The 19,444-nt window shown below is 35.9% G+C and overlaps 1 protein-coding gene across 1 annotated transcript in view; it reads right to left on the reverse strand.

The window, feature by feature from the left end:
• Window positions 1-15,211, reverse strand: part of nlgn1 (neuroligin 1) — a 935,889-nt gene extending 920,678 nt beyond the window's left edge. The window contains exon 1 of the mRNA XM_030132665.1: window positions 14,604-15,211. The gene's annotated coding sequence lies outside the window, so the exon portion shown is untranslated. The remainder of the gene's footprint in view (window positions 1-14,603) is intronic.
• Window positions 15,212-19,444: the final 4,233 nt, after the last annotated feature.

The raw sequence follows: 19,444 nt of genomic DNA on the forward strand, positions 1-19,444 counted from the left end.
TGCCTAATCTTCAGTATATCCTACATGGGGCAGCATTATCCGATTTTTAGTGCAATGATACTAAAATGAACTGAAACAATGACAAATAGTCAGACAAATACCAATATAGAATCCATGAGGTGCACTTCTTCTGCTTAACTGCTACAAATGAGAAAAATACCAAGTACCACAGCCCGGACTTTCTGCAGTCTTTTCCAACAGGACTGCTTTTAGTACAAACATTTACCTGCAAACGCACTGGACAGCTGTCTCAGATTTACCCACCAAATGTGAAAATGTGCTGAAAATCTATTCAAGTCAATTACTTTGTGGGTGTTTCACTTATTTCTCCTGTGTGATGGACTGTTAGATACATCTATATTGAGCAAAAACATCCAAAGATTAGCTTGTGATCTTGTTTTGAGATGTTACCCCGCCCCCTGAATGGGAAGCAAGAGGTATTGTTTTTGGTTCAGTTTGTTTGTTTGTTTGTTAACTCTCTAGCAGCAAAACTGTTGGTTGAATTCATATCAAATTGGATTTATAGATTGCCAGTGACCCGGAATAGATCTGATTACATTTTGGGAAAAGTAGGTTAAAGTTCAAATTTCTTATGAATTTTTAAAATCTTTTTTTTTTTTTTTTTTTCCCATTTACTTATTATGGGCAAAATTTCATATATTTGTAGCAGCAAAACTATTGGTTGAATTCATATCAGAATGGGTTTATAGATTGACAGTGACCAGAAAAGATGTTACATTTTGGGAAAAGTAGGTCAAAGGTTCACATTTTTTGAATTTTTAACCCCCCCCCCCCCCCCCCCCCCCCTCCCCTCCCCTCCCCTCCCCCATTTACTTATAATGGGCGAAATTTCAAATGTCTGTAGTAGCAAAACTATTAGTTAAATTCATACAAAATTGGGTTTATAGATTGCCAGTGACCAAGAATAGATCTGATTACATTTTGTGAAAAGTAGGTTAAAGTTCAAATTTGTTATGAATTTTTAAAATCTTTTTTTTTTTTTTCCCATTTACTTATAATGGGTAAAATTTCACATATTTGTAGCAGCAAAATTATTGGTTGAATTCATATCAGACTGGATTTATAGATTGACAGTGACCGGAAAAGATGTTACATTTTGGGAAAAGTAGGTCAAAGGTTCACATTTTTGGAATTTTTAACCCCCCCCCCCCCCATTTACTTATAATGGGTGAAATTTCAAATGTCTGTAGTAGCAAAACTATTAGTTAAATTCATACAAAATTGGGTTTATAGATTGCCAGTGACCCAGAATAGATCTGATTACATTTTGGGAAAAGTAGGTTAAAGTTCAAATTTTTTATGAATTTTTAAAATCTTTTTTTTTTTTTCCCATTTACTTATAATGGGCAAAATTTCACATATTTGTAGCAGCAAAACTATTGGTTGAATTCCTATCAGATTGGGTTTATAGATTGACAGTGACCAGAAAAGATGTTGTTGAATTTTGGGAAAAGTAGGTCAAAGGTTCACATTTTTGTGAATTTTTTTAAACCCCCCCCCCTTACTTATAATGGGCAAAATTTCATATATCTGTAGCAGCAAAACTATTGGTTGAATTCATACAAAATTGGGTTTTTACATCGCTAGTGACCCAGAATACAGTTGTCCCTCACTATAACACGGTTCACCTTTCGCGGCCTCGCTGTTTCGCAGATTTTTTTTTTAGTGCAATTTTGCATGCTTTTTTTTTTTACAGCATATGAACGCGCATTGTGTTCTGCGTCCTGATTGGCTAAGGGACTATAGAACATTGTCAATCAATCTCCTCCGTTCCGCGTCTCCTGTACAGTACAGAATGTGTTATTCTTGGCAAATTTACGTAAATGTTCGATTGCTAGCAATGTGATCTCTGAAGTGCTGTATGTTTGCAAGTTTTCTCCGCGACAAAAACCCACAATGTCGACAAAATGTTCTGCACCGACAAAGGCACCTGCGGTCGCACCCAAAAAGCTGATGAAGATGCTAACCATCGCGCAAAAAGTTGGACTTCTGGACATGCTGAAGGAAGGTAGAAATTACGCAGCTGTAGGGCGCCATTACGGAATAAATGAATCTTTGGTTCGTAAGTAAAAAATAAAGCTGACGACTTCATGGATTTTGCCTATTGTGGGTTGTTTTTAGAACGTAACCCCCACGATAAACAAGAGACCACTGTAGATGTGATTACATTTTGGGAAAAGTAGGTTAAAGTGCTAATTTTATTTATGATTTTTTAAAATGTTTTATTTTTCTTCCCATTTACTTATAATGGGCAAAATTTGTCTATGCTGTCTACGTCTATTCTGACATCACCACACGCATCAGCTGGATCAATTCCAAAATAAGCTACAATACATGCAAGGGGCGGGATTTGTTGTGCCTGACACCACTTGTTTTTCATGGATTTGTATTAAATATTGAGGGGGGAAGCATCAGCTGCATCCCCTAAAGATAAACAATGCCAAAAGAGGTCAAACCACACAAATGTTCCTCTAAATAACAGTGGCTGCAAATTCCATTGAACAATCATATTCACATCAGCTCCTCTTCCATATTCATCTGGTAAAGACATAAATCTATTACTCATCTAACAATGTTGATATTTGATAATAAGACATACTTGATAATATGTTAAAACCCAAATTAATGTCATAGTTAAATATTACTATGACAACATGCATATTTCATTCTCTTTTTTTTCAATCTGATTATCTAAGCAATTTAAGTTAAACACTAATTAATATGGTCTATTGATATTTCCCTAGTATCTGAGCAAACAGGCAGCAGATGTAAACATATCACAGCGGGTGAAGGAGTTTTTCCGCTGAATGAAACTGTGTACTAACTGCGTACCCCGACTGTATCCCTGTCAATTCTTCATTTATTTTCTGATGCATATTTAAATATGGTAATTGTTTCCTTTCCACTATGATTACAGTGTAATTAGATCTTAACATAGTGCGATATATTCAGCAGTGTTTCTGGACCATTGATTCATAGACACACACACACAGTCTTCGCTCAACGCCCCAAAAAAATACAGTGTCAAGGCTTTTACTGATTATAAAGCAGACAGTAAGTCTAGACCGAAAAGGCCCAAAGGACAAAAAAATGAAACAGTCTGAATACAAACACACCCTTAAGAATGACCAGAAAATGTGTCACCTTAAATAACACAATGGAAAGCAGTAAAAATGACTTTGGTTGCTTTTGTGTCACACCCTCTGACTTTGAAAAGCAGATTAGATTACTGTCCAGACACCTTTAAGAAATGTAATAACAGCACTAGCATTCACGAATAGTCAATAATCAAATCTGTTCTGGAATAAACCCGTGCATTTAACACTTTTCCAGTCATTTCAGGACAACTTCCTGATAGCACACTCTGCACATTTTCTGCCTTAACAAGCTGAATGCGCTGTTAGCTCTGGTCTTGAACCGTGCACTGAGAGCTCATGATGAATATTGTGCAGGCTGTGACATTTGGGGACATGTGTGACATTTCAGGAGGCTACGCTTTCATAGACCATGTCCTTGGAAGGACGCACACCATGAACTGGGACACACTTGCCAGACACATTGTAAATGAAGCACTCTACACTATTTTGTTAGCTTTATGACAAACCACCCGCTGCTGCCATTACAGCTTTTTTTTTTTTTTTAAACAAATAAGTATGGAAAAGCTTTAGGAGGTCAAACCGGTAACACACATATTAACCCTGTGGTTTCCAACCTTTTCTGGCTCGTGACCCCATTTTAACATCACAAATTTGTGGCGACCCCAGACGTTCAAAACAGAGACTTCTTTTTTTTCTAAAATTAATTTGTTTTTGATCATGTAATAGTTTGCTATACTATGTCTCAAATAAATGTTAATTTTAGACGACATTTAGTCTATATAATGTATATTATTATGGATGGAGGCAGAAAAGCCAGGTGTCGATTACTGCACAAAGTGAGAATTTTATTTTCCTTGGACGGGATATGTACAATCAGTCCAACTTGTATTTACAAGGCTGACAATTAATACTGAACAAACATTAACTCAAACTATGAATTATGAAAGAGCTGCAGCATCTGAAACCGACCACAATGAGCATTTGAAAGATAAACAGAACCACAGTGTTTCAGTAGTCCTTTTTCCATTAGACATCTGCGCAAAACTTTACCGATATTTACTAAATGTAAAAAAAAAAAAAAAAACAGAAGTGCGTAATTTTGGTTTTTCCATTAAATCACAAATGTGATGATTTGTTTATTTATTATCGCGAGATGACATGAGAAGTCATTCCATAAACATGGCGACAAATGTAAATATGGTGTTGATTTACAGATATATTCATTATTATTATATATTACCCCTCTATCTCGTACTAAATTAAAAAATGATCGGGTTTCCTGGTGTGTCCACACATGCCACAACATGTTTCTTCTTCTTCTTTGCTTATTGTAACGTACGTCAACATCTGTTTTTTTAATTCATCCGACTCTAGTTGCGAAAAAGGGTCTTTCCATTGCAGTTTTGTGTGATATACCATTTGCACTACACCCGAAAAACCACCTCTTGCTAGCGCAAAAACTTTTAATTGAAAAATTAGACTTTTGGTGAAATTGTCCTTTTTCTGTTAGGTCAATTTTTATGCGCAACTTACATTTGCGCAATTTGAGGGTCAATGGAAAAGGGACAAGTTTCAGTTTCAGATTTTGCCTTTTATATATTGCGATTGTCTCTCTCAACTCACCAAATATTTTTTATTAGTACGTTTTTTTTTCTCTAGAAATTTCAGGGAACCCCATTTGAATTCCAAGTGACCCCCCCGACCCCCAGGGTTGAAAAACACTGTATTAACCGTTGGATTAGAAAAGTCCCACAAAAAGCTAACGGGTAAGCAGAGTGTGATGTGTCCACTTTGTCCAGAAATAACAGGGCCAGTACATGAGTCAACAAGCCATCTATAATTTACAGACTGGCTCCCTCCAATGTACACAGACAGTAGACGGAGGGAACAAAGAAGATGAACAAGATGAGGGGAGGATGCAGGGGGAAAAACTAAGGCAATATGTGAGTGGGGAAAAAACATGAGTGGTGAGTAGATGTTTTCCTTTAGGGCTGAGCTATGTAGATCAGAGCCCAGGGGACGGAGCGGTGTGAACCCTCCACCCCCCACTCCACCTGAAAACAGCATGAAGGCAGCCTCTGACGCCATGTGACGAACCCAAGAAGAGAACACAGAGGAGATACGATGGGGAGGAAAAAAAAAAAAAAAAAGTGGAGAAACTTCATTAAAGGTCACAGCACATCATGTCATGTAACGCCGCTGCCACGTGAGCTCCTGCCTACGGCTCTTTATCAGAAGGTCTTTATTGGATGAATTAAACATTTAGCTCTTTAGCTGCTGTTAAGGTGTTCACATGAGATGTCAGTGTTAGAGCTGAGACTCACGTAGTATACGCATGTCACCAGTTAACGACCATTGGGGCGCAAGTGACATTTAACCAGTTTTACGGGACTAAACCAAAAAAAAAAAAAAAAAAAAACAGTCTGATATGAGTCTTTCTACTGAGCTTTTATCACTAATATGTTTTTAAATTGTATGCACGACAGCATGCTTATCAATTTGTATCAAAAATCTATATTTTTATCGACATATTTTAGTTTGAGGTAACGTGTCAATGTGCCACCAATGCCTGATTCAACTTTAATTTTAAAAAATAATAATAAAATGAATTTTAAAAAATGGTCAGAGCTGATAACTCATATCAAGAGCCTGCCTTTTGCCTAACTCCTTGTTTTTATTTAATGTATTTATTTTTCTTTCTTCCTCACTCTTTTACTGCCATCCCAGTCTTCTCAATCCCCACTTTTTTTTTTTTTTTTTTTTTTTCTTATGCCAGAGGTCCAGAATGTTGGTGATATAACCAGAATAATCAACACAGATTGGTTTGAGTCGTTTTTTTTTTTTTTTTTTTGTTTTTTTTGACATGTATATTTCTTTTTTTTTCTTTTGGTGTTCTGTTTGCCCATTTGAAACATGTGTGTTCATAGGGATGTATTTGTAGGGATGCCACCTGGATGTGTGTGTGTGTGTGTGTGTGTGTGTGGGGGGGGGGTTCACAAATTGTGTAAGAAATGCCTTAATGATCCTTAAACCATTAAGACCCAAACATCCACCATCTACCAAAATCATCTACTGATATAAACTGTTTAATCCCTGATGATCGACTAATCCATATCAATAATTGGTGTAAAATACTGTTCTTCATCTTTTCATGGTCGCCAGATATGACCCATTTGGATGTTCAGAAGCTCCGTAGTTACCGTGGAAACACTGTCATCTTCTACAACATTGATTCACCAGTAAAACCCATGGAGTTGGATCAATGACAGTGGATGGACACACTAGGTTTATGTTCAATTAATGATATATTTGGCTGAAAATGTCACTTTTTCTGCAGTTTTCTCGATTTTTGAAACATTAATCCTCGACTTTTCTCTGAGCTTTCATGAACATCTACATGATTAGTAACTTAAATGTCAGAAAATACCCGATTTTCACTGAAAAAACACAAAATACATAAAATAATATTACAATAATTGGTGACAAACCACTTAAGGATGGTTAAATATGGAGAAAAATTCATTTGGGAACTGCCACAAATGTCACACTGGGTCCTTATGGGTTAATGATGTCAATGTTATGGGAAAATGATAAATAAAATTGTTTTAAAAAATCAATAAAAAAAAATACACACATACTAGCGTGTTGACCCATGGGGATCCAGGGATTCTTGATGCGGTAGTTTTTATGTTGTGTATTCGTGCATGCTGTATCGCATCTGTCCAGCAGTCACCACAAAAGCCTTCTGGGTATAGCAACATGATTGTAAGGCTATTGTAGGGCTGCGTAATATTGGAAAAAACTGACACTGCGATTTTTTTTAACCCTGCAATATGAAAAAATACTCAGGAGGATATAATAGCTGTTTGGCGCCGATTTAAATGGTCAAACAAATTAGTTGTGTTTCCTCTCGTCATGGCAACAGGTGCAAGACACTGTCGACACAGAACACGTGTTTCAGTATCATCCTTCTTGTCGCTGAAATAATAGCAGATAACTGACATGTTTGCACCAAGTCTTTGTTTACGGTGATTTTCTCTTGTTCGTTGCTCATTTTTCAATACCGTTACTAGCGACTCACTCCAAACTGATTAAGAACGATTGTGATTTTTGTAGATTGCTGCGCACAGTGTGTGTCACATACCCTTGAAATTAAATGAGAACACATGGAGTTCATTTGCCTCCTACATTGCAGGACCTGTGATGTGACTGTTGCGCATACGTACATCTCTGTGCAGCTCTAGGCTATTTTATTCCAAAATTACAAATATCTCCGAAAATATCGGTGCCGTTTTTTTCTCTAGTCTGTTCCTCGACCAATACATAAGTATGTTAAACTGCAGCAGTCGGCTTTTTCTGGATTTTGTGTGAATCCTGAGACGCACACATGCACACACACAGAGGCCACATGGCTTTTATAATATACAGGGTGGGGAAGCAAAATTTACAATATTTTGAGGCAGGGATTGAAAGACAGTGTATGACCAATTAGTTTATTGAAAGTCATGAGAATTTATTTGCCACAAGAAAATTTACATAATAGAAAATGTTTTTATTCTATGTGTCCTCCTTCTTTCTCAATAACTGCCTTCACACACTTCCTGAAACTTGCGCAAGTGTTCCTCAAATATTGGGGTGACAACTTCTCCCATTCTTCTTTAATAGTATCTTCCAGACTTTCTGGTAATAGTTTTGCTCATAGTCATTCTCTTCTTTCCATTATAAACAGTCTTTATGGACACTCCAACTATTTTTGAAATCTCCTTTGGTGTGACGAGTGCATTCAGCAAATCACACACTCTTTGACGTTTGCTTTCCTGATTACTCATATGAGCAGAAGTTTCTGAAAAGGTATGGATAATAGTGTTAGGTATGATTATGACATCAATATATGTTTGGTTTCAAAACAATTGACGTAGTGCCTGCTGAGAAAAAAACAACTAAATGTTCATTGTAAATTTTGCTTCCCCACCCTGTACATCACAGGTGTCAAACTTGCGGCCTGGGGGCCAAATCCGGCCCACCATAGGGTCCAGTCCGGCCCTTGGGATGAATTTGTGAAATGGAAAAATTACACTAAAATATTAACAATCCTCAGGTTCCACATTCAGACCAATTCAATCTCAAGTGGGCAGGACCAGTAAAATACGATCATAATAAACATATAAATAAGGACAACTCCAAATGTTTCTCTTTGTAAATGTAAATATTTTCATGTATTTACACTAAAACAAAGTATAATTTTGCAAAAAATGTGAATAACCTGAACAAATATGAACAACCTGAAATTTCTGAAGAGAAATAAGTGTAATTTTAACCATATTCTGCCTGTTACTAAATGTTTTGTGTATTTGTAAGTTATAATGCACATGTGTAAATGATAAACTGAGGCAGAATATTGTTAAAATTACACTTATTTTTTTCAGTTTGTTCATGTTATTCACATCTTTTGAAAGGATAAGTTGTAGATGTAAACCCTTTCATAATGTAAATTTACTTCTTTCACTCTAAAACATAGAGAAAAGTTTGGAGTTGACATTATTTATATATTATTATGTTATTATTTTACTGGTCCGGCCCTCTTCAGATCAAATTTAGCTGAATGTGGCCCCTGAACTAAAATGAGTTTGACACCCCTGCTGTACATGGTAAGAATATGAGCAAAGCCTTATATTGATAGGTTTAAAAGAAAGAATTAAAAGAAAACAAAACTTTACATCACAAGTTAATGTAATGTTCTCATTTGATGAAATAGTATTTAACCAACTTAAACCTTTTTACAGATGTGTAATATAGACATAATATTAATAGTCATTAACAAATGACTGATGAAGTGCTATAAATAATAGGTTCCTAAGTAAAATGAGCTGATGCCCTTTTGGTGCCGAGTGGTGCAACTTCTTGACTATGTCTTTTGATTATAATAAGTGAACAACTGATATCGGGCTTGTATTTAGAAGAAAAATATTTTAAAAAGCTTTGTTTGTTAAGTAGACCTCAGGTTCACCCACAGTCTTTCGAATCCTGTCTGGTTCTCAGTTCTCGATAACACAGACCAATAGTTGTTCTTACTCCCAGTGACCCTTTTACACTGCAAAGAAGCCAAGCTCAGTGGTTGGAATGTTTATTAAAACAAAGTTGGAGGGATTTTTCTTACAGAATATTTCATTTTCCAGTGAAAAAAATGCTTGACCAGATTAACTTTTTCTTTTAGTAAATAAGTTAAGATTTTTCGTAGAAAGAGCTTTGTCGAAAGTCTTGTTTTTTAATGGAGTGAGAAGATGTCTGTGAAGGTTTTCATTTGCCCAAGTCATCATTATTTTGGTTTAGCTGACCTGAGAAGAACTACCAAGCAGAAGAAACTGAGAATTTTTTAACATTTCATTTTCAAATTAGTATTGAGTCACACAGCAATCTATTCAAATCTGTTATTTTTTTCGAATAATTCTTGCATGAATAAATGGAAGTCAATCAGTTTCAGTAAATAAGTAAGTAAAGTTTATTTATAACGTGCTTTTCACAGATAAAAATCACCAAGTACTGTACATAAAATGGGTGCAATAAAACAACATAAGAATAATTTCATAAAATAAATAAAAAGGATAAATCCATCGACCAAAACCTTTCCTAAATAAAAACGTCTTGAACCGCTTTTTAGATTATAGCTCGAAAGCAATGCATCTCTTATGAGGTCATCAAGCTTTTGTGTCTAGTTATTAACAAAAATACAATATTATAAATAAACAATTGCTGTGATTCATGTTTTTGCATCAGATTTAGTCAAAACAGTTGAGAATCCCCATCACATGTCCGTTAATATCAGAGTTCAAAACCTGTTATTCACTCTGTAATTCAACATTTTCAGTAGATACAGTTTCAGATCTCATTCTAAGCTCGTATTTTAAAACGTTTGCATCCTTATAGCCCAAGGTTATTCATTTTGGCTTTACCATTGTGGAGCTTCAGTAGCAGTCATTAATTTTTTAGGCGGTTAAAAAGCTAACCGCATTATTAACTTTGGAATCGAGCCTTGAAGTGAGAAGTCATGAGGAAAGCTCTGCACATGTTGAGGATGCTGCAACTTTGTTAGCCTACGTCCTCAGGAGTATGAAGAGTGCATCTTTTACATGGTCATATATGACGTCTCCTATTGGGTTAAAGAGTTCGGCATGGGTTCGGACAAATAATTCAACTTTTAATAATCTGAACTCTATCACTCTAACACACTAAGGTGTCAAATATGGGTGCTTCTAGGAAACTGGTCCCTAAAAACAGGACATGGGGGTTAAAAATTCGAACCAGATGTTAGGGATGTAACAATTACCGGTATAACGATAAACGGCGGTAAAATTGCAGACGGTTAGTATTACCGTTTAAATTCTAATTATCATGATAACCGTGTTTGATTACCGCACTTTTAGGGGAAGAAACCCTACGTAAAGATCTGCTTTTATGTCAAATATGTGAGTATAGTTTTAAATTTTTACAATTTAAATTTTATATACCTAATATTTGGAAGCAATATTCACTTTTAAAGTCTTTGAAAAGGTTCGTTAAGGATCTGTGTGTTATTTATGCCATAAATTATATACATTTTTCAAATCGGATTTCATATTTTTTTGTGTTTTCTGTCCTTTCATGTTGCTATAGTAGGTTAAAGTGAAAAAATAATAGGCAGATGATATAGATGAAGTTGTACTGAAAAAAAAGATACCAAACATGGGTAGAATAAACATTTGTTTATATAGTATATAAAGGCAAAATCAAAAGTACTGAAAAATGGACAAAATAGGCTCAGACCCCTAAGGGTTAATATTTGAATGTTTCTGCAACAGAAGGTACATTGTGCCTATTATAATATATATATATATATATATATATATATATATATATATATATATATATATATATATATATATTTTTTTTTTTTTTAATACAACTTGGTTAAATTATTTGAGCGTGTGTATTAGTACTTTATGAACATTTTGAGCACAATTTCAACAATACCGCGATAATAATGATAACCGTGATAATTTTGGTCACAGTAATCGTGATATGAAATTTTCATATCGTTACATCCCTACCAGATGTAGAATAATGTTATGAAGCAAGTTTGGAAGCATTTTGGGTCTATTTTGAAAATAAATATTTACCGACATAAAAGAGAAACTATTTTTCAGATAAAACACATTTTTATACAAAAATCCACATGTAACAGGGTAAGAAGGACACGAAAATTACCCGCTACTATTTTTTTCAAATATCTTTTTATTCTCTCACAGGTACATTTTGGGAATCCAACTAGAGTGTTTCACAAAAATGACCGCTGTTGCAAAATCACTTGCAATTTATGTGTTTAAATGGGCAGGTTCTGCATGTAATGCGAGTGGACACAATGGGTTGATTACAAAACCTGGAATGAAACTGAGATTCATGAAAAACCTGCATCTCTGGATTAGAAAAACCACTAGGATCATCAAGTTTAACACAGTGTCTGTATTTATAGCAGTATATAAGACTTTTTACTACCACGTTTTCCGGATCAAATGCACTGACACTTAGGTAATATTTCATGTCCCAATTTTGGTCCTTTTTTTTTTTGCCCCAATATTTTATTAAAAATGCATTAATTAAGCAAAAGTATATAGATTTTTTTTTTTAACATTTATCTGAGGTCATCATTAGGTACATCCCAGGCAGAACTACAGTATGTCCAAATTTCACTTTTATTATTGGGTCTAAGAAGTGCCAGGTACCAAAATGAACCCAGTTCCACAGAAGCACCCATATATTAAATAAACTCTGTTGTGTGTATGTGAGATAGGGAGTCCTTTAGCATGCTCTCTTTCATGCACATCCATCTCATCCACTATAAGCATGGGAGCCGCATTTTCATAGTCCACCCAACACATGAACAGAGGGATAAATTCAATATGAGACTTATATTCTGCTTGTTTTTGTTTTTTGTTTTTTTTAGAACTAACATTAACAGGTTTATGTCGACTACTGCCTTGGGTCTTAATGGTCTTCAGTCAGAGGAGAGTTGGATACACTGCCCCTGGTTCCTGGAATAATGTAGAGAAGCACCAGAAACAGGGCTTTGGGAACATTTAAGTCTTGGTAAATATGATTTCCTCTAAATTTGCATTGGAATTGTTTTATCTAAGTTACCCTTGATATTTTATTGTAAATACTAGTCATTGTTTTCACCCTTTTGCAGCGCAACTTTGCTTGTATTGCATTTATTCTCAAGGAGGAAAGTAATAAAGTACAAATATTTTGTCATTCTAGTTGAGTTTTTATGCATCTGTACTTTACTTGTTACTTGTTTCGTTTCACTCCCTGTATTTTAACAGAACATATATTTCTGTCCTAACATTTTCTAAACAGTCTCATTACTTTAGTTTTGAAGGTATTGGAGCTAAATTATGAGTCTTTTTTTTTTTTTTTTTTGTATCACTGCACCATCCTTATATCCACACCAATTTCAACATAATTAGATGAAACAATGACACATACTGTACTAAAGACAATCCTTCAGTGCACACGATAAACATACGACAAAAAAGATGTTCAAAAAAAAAGTGCAATGAGATGAAATAGACAGTTGTGCAGAAAAAAAAAAAAAAACTTTCATTTGAAGTTCTTCTGCTGACATTGAAAACCGAGCTGCACACTGGACTATAATATTCAGGATTTATTCATTTTTTATTAGTTTATCTCAAGTTACAATGATTTAATAGTCTAAATATTACCGTGACATGAGGGTCAGTACGTTGTTGCACAGAAACGTAGACAGCAGACATGTCCTTCAAAGGCCTACTTTTTTACTTCTGTATTCTATGAGCATTTTCAGGTGCTGTTTGTTCACTTCGTCTGCAGTAAAGAACCTGGATCTGTCCTTCAGCTTTTTTTTTTTTTTATCTTTGTGCGAAATAAACATCTATACCACTACTGGATTAAATAGTGTTTCATGCACATTTGCCTCCTCTGCAGCTCTGTCTTGTCCAGGTCACTGTCGCAAAAAAGAGTTGTTTTTTTTTACCTACTTCACTAAAGGTTACATTAATAATGATGCTATTAATAATAATTCAGAGGGGGGGAGGGGGGTTAAGGTGTTAAGATTAGACATAGTTGGGTGATAGGAGGGGGTGATGGGGGGTGTCACATGTGGTCTTCTAGGACACACAGAATCCCCACTTGGGCATTTGGGCAACATAATATCACATTAACATTTAAGCTGCTGTGCTGTTTGACAGTAACAAAAAAAAATATGCACAAGCACTCTGATTTGATTAGTATCATCTTCCAGCCCCCCCCCCCCCCCCCCCCCACCTCCTTTTACTTAACATTTTTGTATCTTCCTAAACCAATCAGACCCGGGCTAAGAGTGTTAATGTCATGAAAGGCTAGATCTGCCAGGGTGCACATCCAAAACAGTGTTTAGACGCTCCAAATCTTCAGAGCACGCACGCGCACACACACACACACGCACGCGCACACACGAGTACCGCATTCATCCAGTTTTCTATGGTGATGGTGCCCCCGCAGCGGTCGATGGGCGCAACTTTCCTCCTCCTCCTCCTCATCCTCATCATCTTCCTCCTCCCGATCCTGCTGTTGGATCGGAGCGAGGATAGAGAGACTCCATTCACACAGCAGTCCCCCCCCCACCATATACATCCATCCATCTACCCCCCCCCCCCCACACACACACACACACACACACACACACACCACCCTGACCCCCAGCAATCAGCCTAAGAGCGGTTCTGCAGCTCAATCAAGTATTTCTCCAAATCCAGCCTCACCAGCTCCAACCTGCTTGTTTAAATTATCAATTTTTGGATGATTTTTTTTTTTATGAAGGAGTGGAATTAACAGCAGATCATGCGGAGAGGTGTCACACAGACGCACAGCCTGCAGGTGGTAACCGACACGCACGCACGCATGCACGCACGCACGCACATGAGACGGCCTATGTAAATGTCCATGCATTTTTTTTAAATTTTAGGTTTTATGCATTTTCACAGCTGGCAAGTATAAGTCCTCTAAACCTAAGTGGCAATTCTTAACCTAAAAACAGCGTTGTTTTTTTTTTTTTTTTTTGCGCAGCGGTGAAGTGTGCGCCGCTCTGTGCGTCCGTCCACGCGCTTAGCCGGACGCAAGAGAGAGAGAGAGAGAAAGTGGCAAAGAGAAAGCAAGAATACTGCTGTACGTTTACAAAATAAAACCCTCCACTCCAGTTTTGTCTCCCCACGAAGGCTTCCACTGACAAGAATCAACGTCATGTGGAAGGGGGGGGGGGGGGGGGGGGGGGGGGGCGGCAAAGCGTTATCTCCACTTCAACTTCACCATCACCTCCTGCTTTGGCTTCAGTGAATTATCAACTGTAGAAAAATCAGTCCGCTTCAGCTTTATCTTACCGGTAAAAGAAGTGTCAAAACCCTCAGCAGAATGTCTGGAGTGTGAATGTGTGTTTACCGTAAAAGAAGGATCCCATCCGCTGCTTCTTCTCTCTCTCTCTCTCTCTTTTTTTTCCCCCCACCACCTCTTAGACAATATTCCTCTGTGCGTTACGTCCCGTTAGGATAAGGTGCATTCCTTCCCAAAAAAAAAAAAAAAAAAAAAAGGATAGAAAAAAAAAAAAAAAAGCCACATACATAGCCCCTCTCCAGAAAAAAAAAATTATACAAAATCCCCGACGCTCAAACGTTGCAAAGAAATAAGCCTGGGAAATAAAACTGGCGCACTTTTCACTCCAGAGGATAGAAACTCAGGATAAATGCAGGTCCAACATTCAGCGCAGAAGGAAAGAAATTCAGGAAACCCTTGTTAGTCCCAAAAATAAGTCCGCTGCTGTTAATCCAAAATGTTTTTCTTTTTTCTTCTTCTTTTTTCTTTTTTTTAAATAGATAACTGTGATAAGAATTATTCTCCTAGACGGAAAAAGACCATGACGCTCCGGGTGTTTTTAGACGCGCACCGGTCTACATGTTAATGACGGTGGATGTTAGAGGAAAAAAGAAACAACAGTGGGATTTTTTCCCCCCCTTCGTCCGCTCCTCACGATTCAGGCTGCACTTGGCTGATAAAACAGCGTCCTCTCCTTTCTCCCTCTCTCTCTCCTCCAGCTCTCTCTCTCTCCCTCTCTCTCTCTCCCTCCCTCCCTCTCTCTCTCTCTCTCTGAGGCTGCTTTCATGGAGCAGAGACGCGCCTAGCGGCCTTAGAGGGAACTCCACAGCCACAAGTTCATCCGCACCCCGCCCCCACCCCGCAGGCTTTTAAAGATACATGGGAGAGGAAGCTCTTGAGTTTTTATCTCCGTGTGTTCATGTAAAAATAGAGCACACTTGAAAAAAAAAAAAAAAAAAAAAAAAGAGAAGGAAGAAGAGAGAAAACTATCTGATGATGGTACTATGAACGGGTTTATAAAACTCTGAAACAACATGCAGAGCAATAATAAAATAAATAATAATTTAAAAAAAAAAAGTTATTTGGGCATAATTTTTGCATCTTTACACTCATGACATGTAAGTGTGTAATTCATGAAGAAAATATGTAACTTTAACAGATATACATTAGAAGAGAATAAGGTCTTTATCTGAATGTTAAAACAGAGCAGAGACTTAAAAAAGTGGTGGACACAGGGGTGTCACCAGGGATTTGGGGTCCCTTGAATATAATATCACCTTAGGCCCCACCCAAATCATGCAAACACCAAAAAATACACCACTGTGCAGGCACAGATCAATATTCTGCTTATAATATCTTGGACTTTAGGATTGTGTGCAAGATTATTCAAAAAGTGCAAGACATATTTAACTTGTTTTTTTTTTGTTTTTTTTTAACCCCCCCCCCCCCCCCCCAAAAGGGGGAGGCAAGGGTATGTTTGTTTGTTTGTTTGTTTGTTTGTTAACACTCTAGCAGCAAAACTATTAGTTGACTTCATACCAAACTGAGTTTATAGATTACCAGTGACCCAGAATAGATGTGGTTACATTTTAGGAACAGTAGGTCAAAGTTCAAATTTTTTATGATTTTTTTTTAAAAATCTTCCCATTTATTTATAATGAGTGAAATATGTGCAAGGGGTGGGGTTTATTTTGCCTGGCACCACTTATTTTCAAATTAAATCAGGATTAACAAAAAAAAAAAAAAAAAGAAAAAAGATATACTAATACAAATCATAGGAGACAAACTGACTGGATTTTATTCATTTTTGCCAAAAGCAAAAAAAAAACAACAAACCTAATAAAGAACAAGTTTATTGGTACCTTATGAAGTAAACACTCTTTTGCGGTGCTTGGTTAATAAGTTTTGGAAAAATAATGTAGTACTTGTAGAATAAAAAAAAAAGTGAGTTAGCTGTAATCATAGACTTTGTGGCTTTACACTCATGACATGCATGTGTGGTTCATGAAGGAAAGATGGAGCTTTAACAGAAATACATTAGAGGAGAATAAAGTCTTCATCTGAATATTAAAACAGAGCAAAGACAGAAAAAAGTGGTGGACACAGGGGTGTCACCAGGGATTTGGGGTCCCTTGAAAATACTATCTCCTTAGGCCCCACCCAAATCATGCAAACACCTAAAAAATATACCACTGTGCAGGCATGGATCAATATTCTGCTCATAATAGCCTGGATTTTAGGATTGTGTGCAATATTGTTCAAAAAGTAGAAGCCTTTTTTTTTTTTTTTTAATTTTATTCCCCCCCCCCCACCCCCAAAACGGGGAGGCAAGATTATGTTTGTTTGTATCTTTGTTTGTTTGTTAGCACTTTAGCAGCAAAACTATTGAATGAATTCCTACCAAATTGGGTTTATAGATTACCAGTGACCCAGAATAGATGTGGTTACATTTTAGGAACAGTAGGTCAAAGTACTAATTTTTTACAATTTTAAAAAAAAAATATTCCCAGTCACTTAGAATGAGTGAAATACATGTTAGAGGTAGAGTTTGTTGTGCCCGGTACCACTTGTTTTCAAAGTAAATCAGGATTTAAAAAAAAAAAAAAAAAGTATACTAGTACAAATCATAGGAGACAGAGGCTGTCTGGATTTTATTCATTTTTGCCAATAGCAAAATAAAACTAATAAAAAATAAGTTTATTGGTACCTTGTGAAGTAAACGCTCTTTTATGGCATTAGGTTAATAAGTTTGGGAAAAATACTGTTGTACTCTCAGAATAAAAAAAAGTTAGTTAGCTGTAATCATAGACTTTGTGGCTTTACACTCATGACATACATGTGTGGTTCATGAAGGAAAGACGGAGCTTTAACAGAAATACATTAGAGGAGAATAAGGTCTTCATCTGAATATTAAAACAGAGCAAAGACAGAAAAAAGTGGTGGACACAGGGGTGTCACCAGGGATTTGGGGTCCCTTGAAAATACTATCACCTTAGGCCCCACCCAAATCATGCAAACCCCTAAAAATATACCACTGTGCAGGCATGGATCAATATTCTGTTTACAATAGTCTGGATTTTATGATTGTGTGCAATATTGTACAAAAAGTGCAAGCCTTTATTTTTCTTTTGTTTTTTACATTCTCATGTACATTCTTTAATTAAACCATGATAAAAAAAAAAATAATAATGATAAAATTGTAAAAGATATACTTGTGCAAATAAAAGGAGGCAGAGGCTGACTGGATTTTATAAATTTTTTGCCAGTAGCAAAAGAAAACTAATAAAGAATACATTTATTGGTACCTTGTGAAGTAAACACTCTTTTATGGTGTTAGGTTAATAAGTTTTGGAAAAATAATGTCGTACTTCCTAATCATAGGCTTTGTGGCTTTACACTCATGACATGCATGTGTGGTTCATGAAGGAAAGATGGAGCTTTAACAGAAATACATTAGAGGAGAATAAAGTCTTCATCTGAATGTTCAAACAGAGCACAGACAGAAGAAGTGGTGGACACAGGGGTGTCACCAGGGATTTGGGGTCAACATTCTGTTTACAATAGCCTGGATTTGATGATTGTGTGCAATACTGTTGAAAAAGTGCAAGCTTTTTTATTTTTAATTTTAATATATATTTTTTTTTAACTAAACCATGATTAAATAAATAAATAAATAAATAATATATACTAGTACAAAAAAGAGGCGGACGCTGACTGGATTTTATTCATTTTTGCCAAAAGCAAAAAAAAAAAAAAACTAATAAAGAACAAGTTTATTGGTACCTTGTGAAGTAAACACTCTTATGTTGTTGGGTTAATACGTTTTGGAAAAATAATGTTGTACTTGCAGAATAAAAAAGTAAAACTTACTTAGTTTTAATCATAGGCTTTGTGGCTTTCAACTCATGATATGCATGTTTGGTTCATGAAGGACAGGTGTAACTTTAACAGAAATACATTAGAGGAGAATAAGGTCTTCATCTGAATATTAAAACAGAGCAAAGACAGAAAAAGTGGTCCAGACAGGGGTGTCACCAGGGATTTGGGGTCAACATGCTGTTTACAATAGTCTGGATTTTATGATTGTGTTCAGTATTGTTCAAAAAGTGCAAGCTTTTTTATTTTTAAATTTTAATGTATATATATTTTTTAACTAAACCATGATTAAATAAATAAATAAATAAAAAGATATACAAGTACAAAAAAGAGGCGGAGGCTGACTGGATTTTATTCATTTTTGCCAATAGCAAAATATAACTAATAAGGAATAAGTTTATTGGTACCTTGTGAGGCAAACATTTTTTATGGTGTTAGGTTATCAAAGTTTTGGAAAAATAATGTTGTACTTGCAGAATTAAAAAAAAAAAGTTTTTTAGTCATAATCATAGGCTTTGTGGCTTTACACTCATGATATGCATGTGTGGTTCATGAAGAAAAGATGGAGCTTTAACAGAAATACATTAGAGGAGAATAAGGTCTTCATCTGAATGTTAAAACAGAGCACAGACAGAAGAAGTGGTGTGGACAGGGGCGTCACCAGAGATTTGGGGTCCCTTGAATATAATATCACCTTAGGCCCCACCCAAATTGTGCAAACACCTTAAAATATAATAGCTAATATCCAATAGCCTGGATTTTATGATTTAGTGCAAGATTGTTCATAAAGGTGGAGGACATTTTTTTTTTTTTTTTTTAACTAAACCACAATTACAAAAAAAAAAAAAAAAAAAAAAAAAAAAAAAAATGTCCTTGTACAAATCATAGGAGGCAGAGGCTGACTGGATTTTATTCATTTTGATTTTTCATCATGTAAACATCTAAAAATACACCACTGTGCAGGCACAGATTAATATTCTGCTTATAATAACCTGGATTTTATGATTGTGAGCAATATTGTTCAAAAAAGTGCA

This window comes from Sphaeramia orbicularis, chromosome 4 (assembly GCF_902148855.1).
Source record: "Sphaeramia orbicularis chromosome 4, fSphaOr1.1, whole genome shotgun sequence".
In the NCBI taxonomy this organism is placed as follows: Eukaryota; Metazoa; Chordata; class Actinopteri; order Kurtiformes; family Apogonidae; genus Sphaeramia; species Sphaeramia orbicularis.